Here is a 19,975-nt window from a genome sequence, read left to right on the forward strand (position 1 = left end):
ATTAATTACCAAATTCCAGACTTGAACAATATAATCATAGGCAAAACTTGGATACATACCGGTGGTTAGAAGGTGGCGCCTACTGACATTCTGAATCAACTTCAGTAAACGTATTTCCTTGAATGATGAAATTAAAAATGTTACACGAGTAGCGGTAATATCGTAAACTGTTTATAATTTAATTAGACATAATGTTACTTATATGCTTGTAAAAAGTTTCTATTTGTAAATTGGTTCGTTAATTATTTTGTTTTACTTTATTTATATGATCATATATTACTTTATATCCATTTATTTCATTTTATGTTTCTTTATCTCCTTTATTTATTTTATTTCATTAGCATAATTTTCTTTAATCTGTTCTATCTTTTCTAATAATCTGTGAGTACTGTAATTTTAAAGCCATTGGTTTGAATTCATTATAACTAATATTTTATTGATCTGCGGCATTTCAGTCAATATCACACCATTATGTTATTATTATTATTATATTATAATATTATGTAGTTATTATTATATTAAAACTGTTTTGTGAATAAACGCTAAAAAAGGTACACATTATACAGTTGTTCATCGAAATCGTTACAAAGTTACGTAGTATCTAAACACCCGACGCAACACTTAAAACTCGTTTGTCGGAAAATAGCAGCATTGCTGTCAATGACATTAGCATAGTCGTCTGTGCTATGTGTATCAACACAAGCGTCGGACGCGTGTATCAGCTGTTGTTGCTATGAGAGTGGTGCAGACAGGCGATCGATGTTGTCCATACAATTCGGATTTAAGACTCAGACTGCGGATTTTAGACGCAGCCGCGTAAGGCGCTATGGAAATTCCATCTTTAGACGATTGTCAAACATTTACTTACATACGTTTAAGGCGGATTCAATATTTGAAAATTTTTGAAAATCAGTTGGAAGTAAAATTTTCAGAATTAAAAGACAGACGTGTGTTTATAACTTCCAACATCAGAAAGTTTTTTATTGCGAACGAAATGTCATTTAGATATGTTAAATCTTACACATTAAACCTTCAAAGGAGCAACTCGATTACAAAAATAGTTTCTGGATTCCACTTTCATGAAAATGAGCAATACCAGCTATCCATAACCAGCTATCGACGAGACAAGCCAACTTTTTTTTCCAGAAATTCCCTGTAAGCCACGGATAGGATAGAAACAAGAGGAATCGTGTACTATTGGTTTGGCATTTAAGTGATTGCAGATTTTGCCATTAAGTGGTAATGACAAGATCCGCAATCATTTAGTTGCCAACCTAATGTATTATAGTTTGAATGTATATGTTGATATTAAAACTATTCGATTCTTCGATCCATACTATGGAATCCAACATCCAAAATAGTAGGGAAGACAATTGACAAAAGATGAATGGATGAAATAATAGCTAAATCCCTTTTTTTTGGTACGTGGAGAAATCCTCATGGACGCTTTGTTGGTGCTGCAGCAGCATAGCAGTGTCGGATACTTACCGACTAAAACTCCACGATGGCATGCCTACGTGTGTGACAGGAATACCACGGGACCTTTTACGAATTACCGCTGGTGCACTCTCCTAAAAGTGTCCTAACTGATTAATTTCACGCTAGGGGACGCCATTACTGCTAGCGCCCCCTCCCGTGCTAGAAGGGTTGAGCGGGGCACAGCGGTCAAGGTTCTCTTCCTCGGCCGCAATAAAAAATTTTTGTTTTTCTTTTCTTTTGTTTTTTTTTTATGTTTTTCTTTCTTTTTGTCCTTCCGTTTCAGTTGGTAGTGATTGCCTGTGTTTTTTATTTTTTCTTTTTTTTTCGTGGAGGAAGTTCTCATAGACAACCTCTTATCTCTCCATCTTACCGGCCGGGGGCACAGAGCGGCGGCAGAGGGTAGTGTGTCGGCCGGACTCTTACTGGCTAAGATCTCCACAGTCGAAATGGTAGGAACATGGTCGGAAGTGTGAGTGTTCGTCGGCTCTGGGGTGCTTACCAAGCAACTCTACCAAGCACTCTCAGTAAGTATACCAACAACACATGCAAGAGGAGCTGACCGCTTGCCTGTTGTATATTACTTGTAAGGGAAATTTTGGTTTTTCCGTTCCTGTTTTCAAGTTCTCTTTGCCAAGGATTCGGACTCGCGACGCGTCGTCTTCAGTTCTGGGCCTTAACGAGCGCAGCTGGCTGCCCCTCCGAGCGTCTAGATGATTGGGAAGTATTTGATTCTTAATGTGGCAATGTATATCAGGAAGTATTCTAATTAGCCTCTTGAAGGAGATGTACATTTTTCATAGCCCTCTCTAAATACAAGGAGTAAAGGTAAATAATTCCCTCAATTAAATCATTATTATTAAATCTATTATGAAGCTCTTAATAATATATTTTTGCTGCTATTATAATTCTTGTAGTAAGAGATGGCCGTTCTAAAATAATTGCTGCTTCTTCTAATGCACTTATTTTCAAGATGCCTAGCCTTGCGTTTTCCATCGCACTGGCAGAGATTTTATAACATATGGGATTGGCATAAGTTATAAATAGGTCTAATTAATAATTTGTAACAGAAGATTTTAACCTCAAGATGTAGGTCCGATGCAAATGATCGAATTTGTTTACTTCGTTGGAAATTTGATTGAGGTGCATTCTATACGATTGTACAGTTTTAATGATTTTTGGAGCCGTTTCAATTTTTGTTAGGATTTCTTCTAGACTTTCATTTGAGGGTAAAGCTATAGTTTTGAGATTTGTTTTCTAAGCTATATTGGTTTTTAATTTATTGTTTTCATCAAAAAGTTTATCTATATTTTTATTTATTAATTCTAAATCATCGTCATCCAGAGTTCCAAATAGATTGCTAGAAATGGATCCAACAAAATTCAATAACTCTCTTCGGTAACGAGTGGGTGTCATAAGTTTAATATGCATTACTAAATTGTCTAAATTTCTTTCGTGAGCGCGAGTAATCATTTCATTGAAAGACTGGCATTCACTCGTACAATGCTCTGTTAACATTAGTCTAAATCTTTTAATTTCGCTTAGTTTTGCATATATATCCTTAATGTCTAAACATATAATTACGTTTACAGATTCGCTATATATGTATGCATGAGCTAATTTTTCTTGATATATAGAACGTTTAGCTTAGCTATCTATGAAGAAGATGAAGACCGTCCTGGAAAGTAAGGTTTAATACGATTACCATGTATTTTCCTAATCGAGTCATTTACCATTATTTCGTAATAAAGGGTTTTTACTTTTTCAATGGTGTATGGCCCTAGCCATTCGGTATCTAACTTGTGTTCTTTATGATCGTTATGAACTAATACTAAATCTCCTTCTCTAAAAATGGATTGAAGTTTAATAATTTTTTTTTATCTCTTTCATATCTTTGTTAACTCTTCATTAGAGTTTCTCTGTCTTTAAGTAGTTTGGCAGCTCATTCTCGATTCCTGAAGCTAACATCATCAGCGTATGTTCTTTGGGGATTCTGGGATATGGTAGAGGGGAGATTGGCCTCATGTCCAAATGTGAGTTCGAAAGGGGTATATCCAATGGCATCATGAACCATTATGTTATATGCTAGACACACAAAATTTAGGTTTTGATCCCATTCTGTTTCATTGTCGTTTTGTATAGCTTTTAACATGTCGGATATTACAGCACGTGTTCGATCTAAGCTTCCGTTGGATTACGGGTGGAATGAGGTGGTTTTTATATGTTTGATTCTAAATGCTTCTTCGTATCGTTGCATTAGTTCGCTAATGAAACTTTCGTTTCACGGTTTACGTTTGGGTGCGGAGAATATATAAATGTAGTGATTCAGTAAAGCGTTCCAGATTGATTGGGTCTGTTGTTGTTTTTAAGGGTACAAGTAATAAATATTTGGTTAGTTCATCGTGTATAGAGAGAATGTATTGGTTTCCTGCCTTGGTCTTTTTCAATGGACTTATCAAATCCATAGCGATTTTGTCGTTAGGTTCTAATGGGGTGTCAGTTATTTGTGATTCTTCCTTTCCTCTTATCCGAACAGTCTTTGATGTTTGACACGTCGCACAAGTTCCTATTCCAGTTTTTATTCTGTCCATTAGGTGTGGGATATTATATTTGTCATTGATTTTGTCGTACGTCTTTTGCATTCCGGGATGTCCTATCAAGTCATGATTTTCTTTTAGTACTTGTTCTATCTCTTCTTCACTTAAACTCTGTATTGGTTCGTAAGCAAATTCTATGTCGTCGCTTTGGTCATTGAAAAATAAAAGAAGTCTTCTTATGTGTGCTTTTTCTTGTGCGTTTAAGTTAATGTCTCCTATTCCGATCTTTCTACTTGTTTGAAGTATGTTTGATATTTTCTGTAACCATGTGGTTTCGTCATATGGGCTTAGATCGTTTTTGTTAATTGGAAAAAGTAGTCTTTGCTAGATGTTAGTTTTAATAATTTTGGTATTTCTTCTGATTTTTCCCAGTGTTTGAATCGTTTTAATAAAACGTCAGTTTGTGTTATCGCGTGTATTCTGGATAGGGCGTCAGCGACTGTGTTTTCCTTTCCATTTACGTAATCCATGTCATATTCGTACTCCTCTAATTTCAGTCTTCATCGAATCAATCGGCTAGAGGGTTCCTTGCAGTTGTGTAGCCATTTAAGAGCTTGATGGTCTGTTTGAATTTTGAATTTGCGGCCTAGTAAATATTGTCTAAGTCTTTTAACTGCCCAAACGATAGCTAATAATTCCTTTTCTGTCATAGTATAATTTCGTTCAGGGGGGTTTAATGTTCTTGAAACGAAGCAACAAGGGTGTCCGTCTTGTGAAAGAATGGCTCCTAAACCTTCGTTACTGGCATCCGTTGTTAACGTAAATGTTTTCGTATAGTCGGGATATTTTAATACTAGGGCTTGGCATAGTTTTTCTTTTAATGTTGTTGAGATATATATAATTTTCTGTGCTGGACTGGCTTGAATGCGTAGTAGAGATACTTGTATGCGGGTATCTGTGTGTGGAGGTATGTGTGTGCGCGGCGTCTCGAAAACAGATGAAGGTAAACTATTCAGTCGGTTAACAGTCGGGTATAGAAGAAAGTGAATATCTTCGGAATCGTTTATCAAATAAATATATAATTATTCTAATATTAATTGCAAGTGTAAATTTAGTGTTCCTGTAACATTATTTCGGCTATCAAGATCCACAATTCTCAACATGGTAGCAAAAATCGTGATTGCCGAGATTCAATGTTATGGAACCACGTGAAACCGGAAGTGAATATATAAAAGTCGATTTTTAAAAAATTGGAAATAAGTTCTGAAGAGATAAAGAGGCTATTGGCAGAACAAATAAAAGGAACCTGGATAATGAAGAAAACTATTTTTGAAAAAGAAGAAAAAAAGGATGAAAATAAAAAACGAATCAAGATGCCAAGGGACGATGAAATTAAACTTCAAATATTCGATGGACGTGATTACAAAATGTGGAAGAAAAGAGTATTAATGTATTTAAAGTGTAAAAAATGTCTAGAACCGGCTTCATGAGAGAAAATGGACACGGATGCGCAAGATAACTGAGATGAAAAGAATCAATGGGCGATGAACTACATCTATGGTAGTATAACGAATGAACAATTAGAATTTGTTGGTGATCGAGACACTGCTTTAAAAATAATTAAAAAATTTGATGAGATGTATATGAAGGAAGCAACAGCATTGCAAATTTGTATAAGAAGTGGACTAGACATGATGAGGCTGAAAGACTTTGAAGAATCAAATTCATTTTTCACGGAATTTGAAAAAACGATAAATGAATCAAAGAGTGCTGGTGCAAACGTAAGTGAACGTGAAAAACTCGACTACATGCTGAAAACACTACCAGAATCATCGAGCTATATTGGTGACTTGAACGACTCATTGAAAGAAAGTGATCGAACTTGTGAATTTTTAAAAAATATTTACATTTGAACTTTTTATAATGCCATCGATCGATACGAATAGACGAACGTCCTCTCTAGGACGATCATTATAACGAATCATTATAACGACTCATACTGTAGAATAGCAAGCGTAGAGTTGAACGGAAGAATGGACGAGCAACGATTACAAACGGCATACACTATCTCTGTACTTGTATTTAAAGTGATTTTAATATACACTGACTATTACAATTTTATCACTCGTCTCTTGAATAAACCAACCAACACGTAGAATAAACCACCTCGGCTCGTAATTTTTGGAATAAGATACGAGATGTTCCACATAATCCATATATTCCTTGTCTTTGTTTTCAAACTGAACAGTATCTAGAAGTTATTTACAAATTCGGACATATTCCATCTGAAACATTTATTTTCTGAGATTCCTTAGATTTATAGATTAGCATAAGAAATATTTACCGATTATATAAAATATAAATATTTACCACTGTACGACAAATGTTTGTTATATACTTATAACAATTATTGTGCCAATTTAAAATATTCATAACCAAGGTTATATATATGTCGGGTTAACATTAGAATTTAAGGCGCGTAACGATTCTTCGTTTGAATTAGCCATCGTTTTACGAAGCAGAGATTATATTTACACGAATATACAAGACTTTTACAAAGTACAATAAATATTGAGTTTAACGAATGAGTTTAACGAATAATAAGATTAATGAAGGCTATTAACAATGTTCTTGGGTTCAAACGAATCCACGGTCAACGGGATAACTCTTTACTATGCGTAGAATAATTTTAACTATAAAATACGATTGTTGAGACGCTCGGTATAAACTGCTCGATGTGTCACTCTCCAAGCAATCGCACGAATAATAAACTGATGGAAATTTTCCTTGCTGTACGATTGCATTTGTTTGTTATATGCTCGTTGGAAGCATCGAGAAGGTTCCAATCGCCGTTGCTACGCAGTTTCTGCCTGGAGTTTGATTAGTAATACAACGTGTGTCCCATTATATCGACACCTCCGAGGTACAATCCCATGTGGCTAGGCCCGTTGTTGAGGCTGTATGCCGCCACATTTCTAGGGAGAACCATACAACCACACCACACCTCCGTCAGGCGAAACGTTCTTCCCGTGACCGTGGCTACGTTCGGCCACCAGTTGTCGCCTCGAGCCCAAGCTCATTATCACAAATCTCGAACAAATACAATCGGATCGAATGACGACAATTGTTTAATTACGCCTATGATAGAATCTAGATTACGGTGTTAAGGGATTTTCCCGAAGTTCCAAAGAGAAGGCTCCGATGTCCTTTCATCTCCGACATGTATATATAAAGAATATATAATGAATAAGTTGATTAAAGTCTTGAACACAAATACAAATTTAATGTTAATTATTCTCATTTTTTAACCTTTAACGCTCCGACTTTTAATTGTGAATATCGACCGACAATTCCAACTTATTCTCATTCTACTTCGACTTGCAAGCTTTTAACACTTTACCGACCGATAGCCGAATAATCGCTTTTTAGTCTCCGACGCTTACCGACCGATAGCCTATTCATCGGCTTTTTGTCGTCGACGTTTACCGACCAATAGCTTATTAATCGACTATGTTACGCCGGGCGACTCTCTGCCTGGCCCAGGTCACACACCGTGGGCCAGACGGACACCGAAACCCGAGTAACTTGCCTGCTAAGGTCCTTCAGACCCAACAAATGTCTTTTTCTAAATCAGTTTCTAAAGACTATTGTTTACTACGGCTTGACACGAGAAGGTTAGTTTTTCTCACGTACGATGCTTCCTACTAGCAACTTTCTATCGAGGGCGGTTAAGACCCTTCCTAGTCCACCAACCTTCGTTTGTCCAATCCGAGGCAATGTATACTGCCCTCACTTCCTGACCTACAATGGCATGAACAAATCCGATGGTCCCGTGCGCTAGACACACCCATCACAGGCTTTCCTCCGACACAGCATCGTCACTCAACTTCACTTCTTCTACCTCGCTGGAAAAGTCAACTACTATGTCTAACGCTAACGCCTATCGTGGCAGTCTAAGCATAACGCGAGAGTCGGTTCTTGGTATTGTCGAGCATACATCTCCTCTACTAAATATATTATATGACTACGTCCACTAATACACTAAATCCAATTATAAGAGCCCTGCTCTAACGTACATATCTATCTTATCTTCGTGCGATGAGTGATTATCTATTTATCTATGCTCATCAGTGTAATCTAAGTGTTGGAAATATATGATTTATAATTCTGTGAATCACAGTGTTATACAAACTCAATAACCCCTATTATCTCAACGGAAATCAGGGGATCGATCAATTCGTGGTGTCGATTGTTATAATCGTAACGGGAATTTACGACTCCCGTTGACGTCTCTCCTCGCGACTGCGTCTCCCCGCGATTGGTCGAAATAACAGACTATTATTATAATTAAAAGCTATTACTTATAATTCTCAGTGAGAATTAATTATAAAATTCTTCCAAATAAAAAGGAAAGAAAAAAACTTCTTAAGTGTCAGATTTTAAAAAGAGTACCGCACCGCATCGCACATTGGTGGTGCTTGGGAGGCACACTTGGAGCGTTAAGTGTTAAGAGGAGATATAAATTTGTAAATTTATCAAATTCAGAAATATTATTCAGAAAAACTTCAATAACTTTGACATTTTTTAGGAAAAAACACGTTTTGCAACACACGTTCAATTCTTTATTAGGTGCCAAACGGAAATGAAAAAGTTATCAATGTACAATGGAAGCTACCCACATTAAAAAGGAGAGCATGCATGCGCTAGCCTCCGCGGTACATCTCACGAACGCACGGTAGTGGGGATGTCGCTGGGCAACGGAGGGAAGAATCCGTTCGATCAATCACTTTATCTGTATGCGATTAATATCGTTGTGTAATATCGGAATATATTAAAGGTGTAATTTTGTCCGATTAATTATAATTTATTAATAATGGATTGAAAATACAGATATTAGTTAGACAGAGAAACGATGTTTGATTAACAGGAAAACTAAATGCAACGCTCGTATTTACAACAAATAACTTGACAACTATTTGGTAACTCTCTCTCTCTCTCTCTCTCTCTCTCTCACTAGCAACTCTACACTCGACAACATTCGCAACTCAATTCTAACGACTCTATGCTTCGACGTCTCCATCAACTCTGACCCTCGCCAATGCACTCCTGCTCGGTCGTGCTCGCTCTTGCACTCCTGCTCTCGTCCTCTCTCTCTCTCACACACACACACACACTTTTCGGCTCACATACTCTGGCCTCTCGATTGCCACTCCTTGAAATATGAAACCGTACTTCTGTTTTGACGCTGCTTATCTTTTCTCGCGTCACTGTTACTAGGCGCTCTTGGATGTAAACAAACCACAAAAAGACGGCGTACACGGTGTTTTCTAATTTCAGCCGATCTCCAATCAAAGCTATTCTACGATATTACAGTTGTATTCCAACAAAAATTCATGTATTGCAGAAAGATGACATAAATGATAATAGATTCTAATGTAAATTAAAAAACAGTGTTTGCAACATCGTCACTTAATTTGCGAAATTGATTACTGTGACTTCTGAACGGCTAATAGAACAGCCAACCTTTAATATGCATATTCACATATACCATGTATAACTAATTTGACTTAAATCAATCTAATGAAAATAAGTATATGTAATTGCGCTCCTGTCCTAATAAATGTATTTCATAATTTTACAAAAAATATATTGCAAAAATAAATAAAAAGTTTGAGATACCAATCAATTCGATGAATATAATAGCATTAGTGTAAAAAATAAAGTTGTATAAATGTTTAGAGATTTATACAAATTCTGTATAAATAATGTATAAGTAAATTACTCATTGTTCCTTTCTGTTTTTTTTTCTTGCGTTATGTTATGTAAAATTGAAAAGTTTGCAGTAATAGTGACACAATTGTTACTAAATAATAGGCAACAGTTTTAAGAAATAATATCTTTTGAATAAGACCTCGGATCAACGAAAATGAATTACACAACTTTTTCAGGTTGAAATACTTTTTGTGGTAAAGACTATACCAAATTAGATACTTTTTCGCGATCCTTATCACGTACGATATCAACCGTAAGGTAATTTATATAATTTATATAATAATAATTTAATTTACATTAAATTTAATTCACATTAAATTATTATTATATAAATTATTATTATTTTATTATTATTATTGCTTAGTCCGTGCCTTTCGGCTTTGGACGAACTTTCGGTTTTACATCTCTTATATCTATTTCGCTTCTTATATGTCTACCTCCCCTCTTATCCGCTCTATTCTATTTCACTCCCTTAATTATTCTATCTCTACGAACTAAATACTAGAAACTACAAATTAATAACTAATGACTAATAACTATTGCAGCTTTGGTCTTTAGCCTCCTTGCTGTGCTTCCTTCCTGTCGTTTGCCCTTTCCTTCTCTATTATTGCTTTCAGTTCTGTTAAACCTTTTCCAGTCTCGTTTAGTGTTTTTCCTATGTCCTTTGATCCTCCCGTTATTTCACATTCTTCTATTACATGTCTCAGGTCTTCTTCTTTCCTTCTACATAGTCTGCATCTTTTTTCTCCCTCTTCTTTCCAGTATTCCCTTGCTTTGGTCTCGTTCCCACATGTGAATCTTGCCTTCTATACTTCCACTTCATCCACCCTTCTAAGTACTTTGGTAATTCTTCTTTGGCGATATTTCTGTAATGTATATTATATTTGGATTCCCTTATCCTTTTCCCCCTCTCTTCTGCTTCTCTCTTACTTCTTTCTTCTATAATTTGGTCTACTGTCATCCTTGTTTGCTCCTCTCTTGCTTCTATCTGCGTCCCACCATATCTCACCTCTTCTAGTCCCTCCTTACCCTTTCTTGCTCTTTTCCCTTCTTGGCCATTTCCCCAATTTCTCTCTCTTTCCTTTATACACTCCTTTACTCCTTTTTAGTTCCTTTTTCATTCTAGGGCTTTATCTTCATACCTTGCTGCTCTTTTTAATGCTTTTTCTTTGATTTCTATTAGCTTGCATTCTTCTATCGATATATAATTTGGTGCTGTCATACCTAATATCCGTTTTATATATCTTCTTTGTATTCTATTCAGTCTTTCTTCCATATCCCAGCCCCATACCTCTGCTCCAAACATCTTCATTCTCCTCTCGTAGTCCTGTTTGAATATTCTTTCTCCCACGCTCCATGTTTTCTTCGTTGCTATTGTTGCTCTCTTTTTCCTGTCTTGTATGTGTTTCTCATCACTGCGGTTTTTCTCTAGCATGCACCCTAGGTATCTTATCTCGTCCACTTCTTCTAATTCTTGCTCTCCCCATTTCCATTTTCTTTGTCTCCTTTTATCCTTCTTTTTTCGAAAACTACTATCTTGGTCTTTTCCGTGCTCGGTTCTAATTCGGCTTTCTTTAAAAATTGTTTGAATCTCTTTAGCATATCTTTTAGCTCCTCTTCTCTATCTGCCATCGACACAATATCGTCTGCATATGTTAGTGACCATACCTTTCTTTCTCCTACCACTATGCCCCCAGCTTGTCCTTGCCTTAGTTCTTCTTCCAGTCTTGTTTGACTCCCCTCGAAGTCCAAAATTCCCTTGTGTCGCGGTTCTTGACTCTCGTATATCGCTTTAATCCTTCGGGTTAGTTTTTCGCTAATCCCCATTTTCCTCATTTTCTCCTCCAGTTTCTCTCTGTTTAGTCTGTTGAACGCCGCTCTTAAGTCCGCAAAGCAGGCATACAATTTCCCTCTTTCTTTACCTAGCTGCTTGTATATGATGTGGTTTATCACAAAAACCGCATCGGTCACTCCTCTTCCTTTTCTGAATCCGAATCTTCCAGTTTGTTTTCAATCTCTGCCTTCAGTCGTTCGTCCAATATCTCTGCATAGATCTTGCATGCTGTATCCATTAGCGTTACTCCTCTGTAGCTCTTCGCTACTCTCTTGTCCCCCTTCTTACATATCGATATCCTTTTTTCCAACCTTCTGGTATCCCCTCCCTATTTCCATATTCTCCTTAAGGGGGGGGGGGGTAAGGTATTACAATTTTTTTGTATTTTTTTAAATGAATGCATAATATCTTAAGAATATTGTATCAAAATTTCAAGTCGATTGGAGCAAAATTGACAAAGTTACGAGTATTTTCATACATGTCGAATTTTAATACATACCCGACCCGAACGTGCTATTGATACCTGGCAGATGTTTCGCTCTCTATATAATACATAATCTTACCCCCCAGATCCCGATGCCCCTTTGAACACTATTTCTGTACATAATTTACCAAGTAACGCTGTAGAGTTTTTTCAAATTTGTTAATTATTTTTATTTTACAATAACAAATTATCCGATTTTTTCGCAAAAAATCGCGTTTTTCCCTTCAAAGTATTCCAAAAAAGTGAAAAATTGAAATTTCGAAAAATCCTCCCAGCGTTACCTGGAGAAAACTGTTTCCTAACGAATGAACTTTAATTTTTTGATTTCAGATGATACAGCACCAAGTTACGAGAGGCGCCGCAATTCTACTTTTTTCCGAGACACGTCCGTGAAAATTTTATACAATATACTTCGAATGTCATACTTTAGTGTATTATTGGTTTTAATAAAGAGATTCTAACTGTGTCGTCACAAAAAATTCACAGAAACATGCCTTTTTTGTACGAATTAACCTTAGCCCCCCTTAACTCCCATAAGGCCACCCCCACTTCCTTCGGTGCATACTTTCGTACCTCATATTCTAACCCGTTTTCCCCCGTTGCTTTCTTTTGCTTCTTTTCTTTTCTTTTCTCTTTTCCCTCTATGAGCGCTTCTCTGCTGCATTTTCCTTTCATAAACTTTGTCATCTTCCTTCTCATCACTCTTTTCGTTTCTTTCCACTCCTTGTTGTACCACGCTTTCTCTCCCACACCCCATTTCCTCATCGTCACTTTCTTCTTTGGCATTGCTTCGTTTATCTTCTTTTTGATTTCAGTCCACGTTTCCTCTACTGTTCTTCCCTTGCAGGTCCAGTCTTTACATTCCTCCAGGTATTTTTCCACACTTTCGCTTGTTCATTCCCTTTTCTCCTTCTCTTCTTCTAGCTTTTCCTGGTTTTTTTATAATTCTGCCCCCCCCCACCCTATTCAACGGCATGTAGTCAGACTATGTTCTTTTTTATACTGTTACGACCTTTCGCGGAGAGACGCGACCGCTAGGAATACGCGTCAGCGAGAGGCGTAAATTCTCGCTACGATTCTGTTAATCGACGCCGCGAAATAGTCGTTCCCCTGTTTCGATTAAGATAACAGAGGTGGTTCAATGAAGTAACACTGTATTAACAGGTGAACTTAAAAAAATATATTTGACAATAATATGTTGAATAAATTACACAAAGTTGTCTCGACCTTACGATATCTCTCAATGAATTCGTTAAACTATATGATTTTGATTTTGCTCGTCAGAGCTCCCGATGTCTAACGCTTGACTCGTCAGAAGGGACTGATTGCCTTTCGATCATTTCTTTGTCTTGTTTGGAAGACGAATCCCATTATGCTCGCTTCACGCCATCGCTCGCGCCTATGATCACGTATGGCTCTTCTTGTGTCGAAAACGTTACGGACAAAAATCGACGTTTCTAGGGCTCGCTGCTTGGCGACAACTATGCTCCTGTCACGACCGGCATACTTCAAATCCGACGGACTGACGATAGAGATAAAGATGTGGCGGCACTCGGCGACAATGTATATCGCTGAAGTGCCTAATGAACCATCAACATCCCAACGGTCCTTCCACCGAAGGTTCTAGAGGAAAGAGCACGTGGCAACGATCGCGGACGCCTAGCAAATGCATGGACGGTGGGGATGTTGAGGGATGACAAAAGAAAGTAATCGGATCCGATCGAAAGTAAAATCATAAGAGTCAGTCTTAGAAAGTCACGCCTAGAGTTCGGAAGTAGATTGTAAAGTGTATTGATGTTAGAAAAAAAATAAAGTTTTCTTTTTTTTATTTTTACCTCAAATTCCTTTTTTATTTTGTTATTTTACGTGACACTCCCGTCGATACATTGTATATGATCCGGCGGGCAGATAAGACGGTCTGCCTGCGACACTGTAGGACCGCGAGCGACGGTTAGAAAATACAGCCTGTGGTAAGCATCGTGGCGTAACACCTACTTTCATGTCGATTATTGATAAAGATTATTCGCCAGTGATACCATTTATATGTGTTCCCCCTTGTCTACGGGAATGTTAAACGTCTCTCCTTTCATACTACAAAAAAATTTTTTTTTTTTTTTTACGTGGAGGAAATCTTCATAGACACCTTACCACCCTGTGGGGACGGGCAGAAGGTAGTGCCGGTTTCTTACCGGCTAAAACCTCCACGAACGGGGCAGTGTATCAGTGCGAGTTTTGACCGTCGGACCCCTGTGTGCTTAACACCAAGCACGTTTAAAAACCAAGTACTCCCAGAAAGTACACCCAGAACACACGCAAGGGAGGCGCTGGCCGCTTGCCTGTTTGTATATTCTAAGAGAAATTTTGGTTTTTCTGTCCCTTTTTAGATGCAGAGACTTCTTATGCCGAGGATTCGAACTCGCGACGCGTCGTCTTCAGTTCTGAGCTTCAACGAGCGTAGCTGGCTGCCCCGCCGAGCTTCTAGCTGAATGGAAAGTATTTGATTCTTAATGTGGCAATGTATATCATAGGAAGTATTCTAATTAGCCTCATGAAGGAAATGTACTTTTTTCATAGCCCTCTCAAAATACAAGGGGCAAAGGTAAATAATTCCCTTAATTAAAAGTATTATTATCAAATCTATTATAAAGCCCTCAATATATTTTTGCTGCTATTATATTTCTTGTAGTAAGAGTAGTGTTGAGAGGCAAGGAGAGGATCCTGGGTGCCCGGAAAGTTCGTCAAAAAGTTTATTATAGCACCTTAAAGTCTATTTTTTCTTTTTAAAAGACACATTTATGTAAACCCGCCAAAATTTTTAATTTCACACTATTTTCTGCCTTCTTTTTAGTTCTGCAGTCTGCTACAAGTAGTATACCAATAACTAATTTTTTCTACGTTAGTATTACTCATATTGTTAAGAACGATGTAAATAAAATAATAAGAAGAGCCTATCACAAGGGACATTCGAACGTGTACGCAAACGAATGGTCAATAGCATGGAAACATTTAATTAAACTCCGCATTAAATACTTTCACTTGACATCTCTTATTTATCAGAAAAATTTGAATTGATACTAAATGTTACGCCATGCGGCTTGCCATAGATCATATTCTTAACTGTCGGTCGCGGCACTATAATGTCGCAGACGGATCGTCGCGGCTGCCCGGCAAACAAACATTGTAGTGGCAAGCGCATGGTTCATTAAGCAGGGCGACCTCCAGAAACGTCGATTCTTGGCCGTTATTTTATCTGGCGTAAAAGAATGTGGCGTGATCCGAACGTAGTGGGGGTCGCCTTCCAGAAAAAAACGGCAAAAATCGAAAGGCGTCATAACGTTTCGAGAAGCCAAACAGTCAACACATATCTTATATCGCGCATTACGTAGTCACATTTCTTTTTGTTGTTCCATTTATATCTTTCTAGTTAATAAGTTGTTGCAATAAACATTAATTTAGTTGTGTTAATTCTGTGAAATTTCATTGAACTACCCTTATTATCATAATCGAAATAAGGGAATCGATCAGTTCGTGGCGGCGATTGTTTAATCGTAACGGGAACTTACAACTCTCGTTGACGTGATATCTCGCGATCGCGTCTCTCCGCGAATGATCGAAACACTAAATAAATAAGGTTTTAGCGTGGATAATGATTCTGATGTAACTATTTTCATTCGTACAACTCGTATGTTATTTGTAATTGTTTTTAAAATGATTTCGAAAGTTAATAGAAAGTTGTATACGTTTTTATTTTATTTTCTGATTTGAATTTGTACAAAATTTGTCAAAGGAATTATCTTCTTTGTCGAAACTGAAAGATTAAAATATAGCGCCTGTTCATTTCTTAAAAATTTATTTACATACAAAATGTTACTCATACATACATATCTGTATTTATCATATTTCTTAATCATTTTACTATTTCGTTATGGTGCATTTCAATTTTTGTATTAGACATCTTTAAATTAATTGCAAAATGCTATTACTAAAATATTCATTGCTGTTCTGCAGACATATTCAATTGTGATGCGAATAAAGCACGACTTGATCTTGTCTAATCTCTTTTTCTCTCTTTCTTTCTACAAATTTAATATTTGTTCCATCCAACTTGGGTCTACTGATTCAGGTATCTACATTCCTTTTTCACAGCGGTCAAATGTATTGCTTTTGAGTTCCGATTATATTGTGACAGTTTACTTACCGTGAAGAAATATCAGGTCTCGTTCCGATAGCTATACATTGGGTTGGCAATTAAGTCATTGCAGATTTTGTCATTAGGTGGTATTGACAAAATCAGCAATCATTTAGTTGCCAATGCAGTAGATCAGTGGTCTCAGTAACTGTTGGTATTCGGTCTTATCCGGTGTCAGGACCGGTACACTTCAAAACCGATGAGCTAATGACGGACACCCACCAGTCGGCAAGGTAGTGCACGCGGCAGCAGGGGGTCAGGGCCCAGACCCAACACCCGGGGGTCCTCCCTACTTCGTAAGATAACCACTTGTGTAGGGATGCGGCCGAGTTGTAAGAGCTCCAGTTTTTGAAAGTCACGGCTGCAGTTCGGAAGTAAACTGTCATTAGTGTAAACAAGATGTTAGCAAATAAATTCTCTCTTTTTTTATTTTCACCTTCCATTTCTTTTTTTACTTTACCTGACACCGGCTTCGGCGAACCTTATATGCATGTAAATCTTGTTTTAAATGCATTTAAATTTTCTTAGTGGCTATTTTACTGGATCGCAACTTTCTAGGCGGTATTTCCTTAAAATTTGTTCTTTGTATGTTTCCGATAATTATATCACATCCTTATTTTTTATAACTTTTATATTTAAGGAATTCAACTATCTTATCATTTGTTGCTATAAAAAGTCAGCTACGTATATTCCAACGATCGGTTGCTTCTGTCCCTTAATTTATATGCACACGATTCTCCTTCAAAGTGTGTTATATAATATCCAACGGTATCCAGATTAAGGCAATCCATATGTGCGTTTTTCTAGCTCGCATACTTTGTTACCGTCGGTTATAAATCCTAGTGGTTGTTCCATATATACTCTGTCCTTTGTATTTCTGTATAAGTATGACGATTTGACGTTGGATTGCTTGATTTTCATTCGATTAATCGAAGTTAGAGCCAGCATAGCCCTTGCTGTGTCCAATCGTTGACAGGAGCGAATGATTGCCCGCAATTTATTCCGATTTCTAGTTACGTCCTACTGCGAGTAATCTTGCTTTGTACTTTATATTTCCTTCTTGCTAATTTTATTTATTTATTTTTATTTATCCGTGCCTTTTGGCTTTGGACGAACTTTCGGCTTTACATCTCTTATATCTATGCCGCTTCTTATATGTCGGGTTTACATTAAAATTAGGGTTAGGGGCGTGAAACGAATCTTCGTTTGGGTTACACGTTGTCGTTATGCAATAGAGAAGACATTGACTAGTGCAAATACGATTAGTATAGAACCGGACAAGTAACCGTGGTAGTTAGGTACTCGAGAAACTAATGACAATGATCCTAGGTTCAATAACGAATCCGCGGTCGACGGGATCATAGATGAACGTACTCGCAAAATCTAAGTCGTACGCGTAAATTCACTGGTCGTAAGGTGTTACTCTTTTCGTCGACGAGATCGCAAGAAAGAATGCATTTCCGTCCCGATGATGCTACAGAGGAAAAACTATGATGGGGTGTGTCTAAGGACACGAGATCATCGGATTCGTCGAGAAACTGTCGAAGAACGACTCTTGACTCTTGACACTCCGGTGGCTAACCGAACATCAACGGCTGTGGTGCCGAAATATATTGATGGCCGTTAGGCCTATTGAAGTTTCCCACCCTTTCGGCTTGTCGGCATTTGCCCTTTGTCGTCGACATTGTCTGTATGTCGGTAATCTCTCCGCGGTACTATAATAGAAACGAAAAAACTGCTGGAAAGAGAATCGTTGTATCAGGGCCGACGAGCGTGTAACATTAATCCACATCAGAGACCAGGCCGTACACCGACGAGAAGATGGTAATAACAAACTGCAGACGCAAGTATATTGCAATCAAAATCTTTTGTATCTTTTCAAGCGAATGAAACTGTATTAAAATATATTGCGAGTAAATGTGTTCTGTATTTTAGTGCAGCGTGCAAAGTTTGAAAGGATATATTAATCCTTTTTTGTTATTTATACAATTGATATACAACATAACACATTTGGATATTGATCAAAAATTCATTTTTGATTGAAAATAATCTCACCTAACGCATGGAGTGCCCCTTTATATTTAACTTATTTTACTTTTCTTTTTTTGTTGTGAGGCGCTTTGCAATCTGAACACGCTTTTCCTGGAAAGAGTGCTAGACATGGCCCTATTGTCTAAAGATGGAATTTCCTTAGCCGTACAGCCGCGCCTTACGCGGCTGCGTCTGAAATTCGCAGTCTGAGTCTTAAATTCGAATTGTATGGACAACATCGATCGCCTGTCTGCACCACTCTCATAGCAACACCAGCTGATACACGCGCCCGACGCTTGTGTTGTTACATATAGCACAGACGACTATGCTAATATCATTGACAGCAATGCCGCTACTTTCCGACAAACGAGTTTTAAGTGTTGCGTCGGGTGTTTAGATACTACGTAACTTTGTAACGATTTCGATGAACAACTGTGTAATGTGTACCTTTTTTAGCGTTTATTCTCATAACAGTTTTAATATAATAATAACCATATAGTAATATAATATAATAATAATAATAACATTATGGTGTGATATTGACTGAAATGCCGCAGATCAATAAAATATTAGTTATAATGAATCCAAACCAATGGCTTTAAAATTACAGTACTCACAGATTATTAGAAACGATAGAACAGATTAAAGAAAATTATGGTGATGAAATAAATTAAATAAAGGAGATAAAGAAACATAAAATGAAATAAAAGGATATAAAGTAATATATGATCATATAAATAAAGTAAAACAAAATAATTAACGAACCAATTTACAAATAGAAACTTTTTACAAGCATATAAGTAACATTATGTCTAATTAAATTATAAACAGTTTACGATATTACCGCTACTCGTGTAACATTTTTAATTTCATCATTCAAGGAAATACGTTTACTGAAGTTGATTCAGAATGTCAGTAGGCGCCACCTTCTAACCACCGGTATGTATCCAAGTTTTGCCTATGATTATATTGTTCAAGTCTGGAATTTGGTAATTAATAGTGTAAATTTACTCGGTAATACTGTGTTGTATATCAAATGTTTTTATCTTTCTTATTTCGTTTTTGATTACACGATGTCAATGGATCAAACATCTAGATTCGCGTCTAATATATTGTTCGAAATGCAATGCTCGAAAGGATGTAGCTGTAAAGATCATTTGCCACGAGAAAAGGTTAACAGATAACCTGTGTTATCCGGAAGGATAGCGGAAGCCCTCCGCGGTCCTCCCAAAAAGATCTGATAAGTGCCGCCGAAAGGCGACAGTGCCTTACCATTTATATGTGTGTTCCACTCTTGTCTACGGGAGTGTTAAACGTCTCTCCTTTCATACTCCAAAAAAAAATTTTTTTTTTTTTTTTACGTGGAGGAAATCTTCATAGACACCTTACCACCCTGCGGGGACGGGCAGAAGGTAGTGCCGGATTTTTACCGGCTAAAACCTCCACGGGCGGGACGACGGTGGACCAGTGTTGTGCGAGTTGATCGTCGGGCCCCTGTGTGCTTAACACCAAGCACGTTTACCAAGTACTCCCAGAAAGTACATTCCAGAGAACACGCAAGGGAGAGGCTGCTGCCTGTTGTATATTTCTTTTAAATAGAAACCTTCTCGCCCTGTGCTATTTGTGCCTCCTTTGTATGCCGAGGATTCGAA

The 19,975-nt window shown here is 37.3% G+C and overlaps 1 non-coding gene and 1 pseudogene across 1 annotated transcript; both read right to left on the reverse strand.

Annotated features, from left to right (window-relative positions):
• Window positions 1–14,117: 14,117 nt before the first annotated feature.
• LOC126875593 (U6atac minor spliceosomal RNA) lies at window positions 14,118–14,200 on the reverse strand (annotated as a pseudogene).
• Window positions 14,201–19,552: 5,352 nt separating this feature from the next.
• On the reverse strand, window positions 19,553–19,659 carry LOC126875621 (U6atac minor spliceosomal RNA). Its single transcript, XR_007693591.1, has one exon. It is a non-coding gene; the product is annotated as a U6atac minor spliceosomal RNA (small nuclear RNA).
• Window positions 19,660–19,975: the final 316 nt, after the last annotated feature.

The sequence above is a fragment of the Bombus huntii genome, chromosome 18 (genome assembly GCF_024542735.1).
Source record: "Bombus huntii isolate Logan2020A chromosome 18, iyBomHunt1.1, whole genome shotgun sequence".
NCBI classification, from domain to species: domain Eukaryota; kingdom Metazoa; phylum Arthropoda; class Insecta; order Hymenoptera; family Apidae; genus Bombus; species Bombus huntii.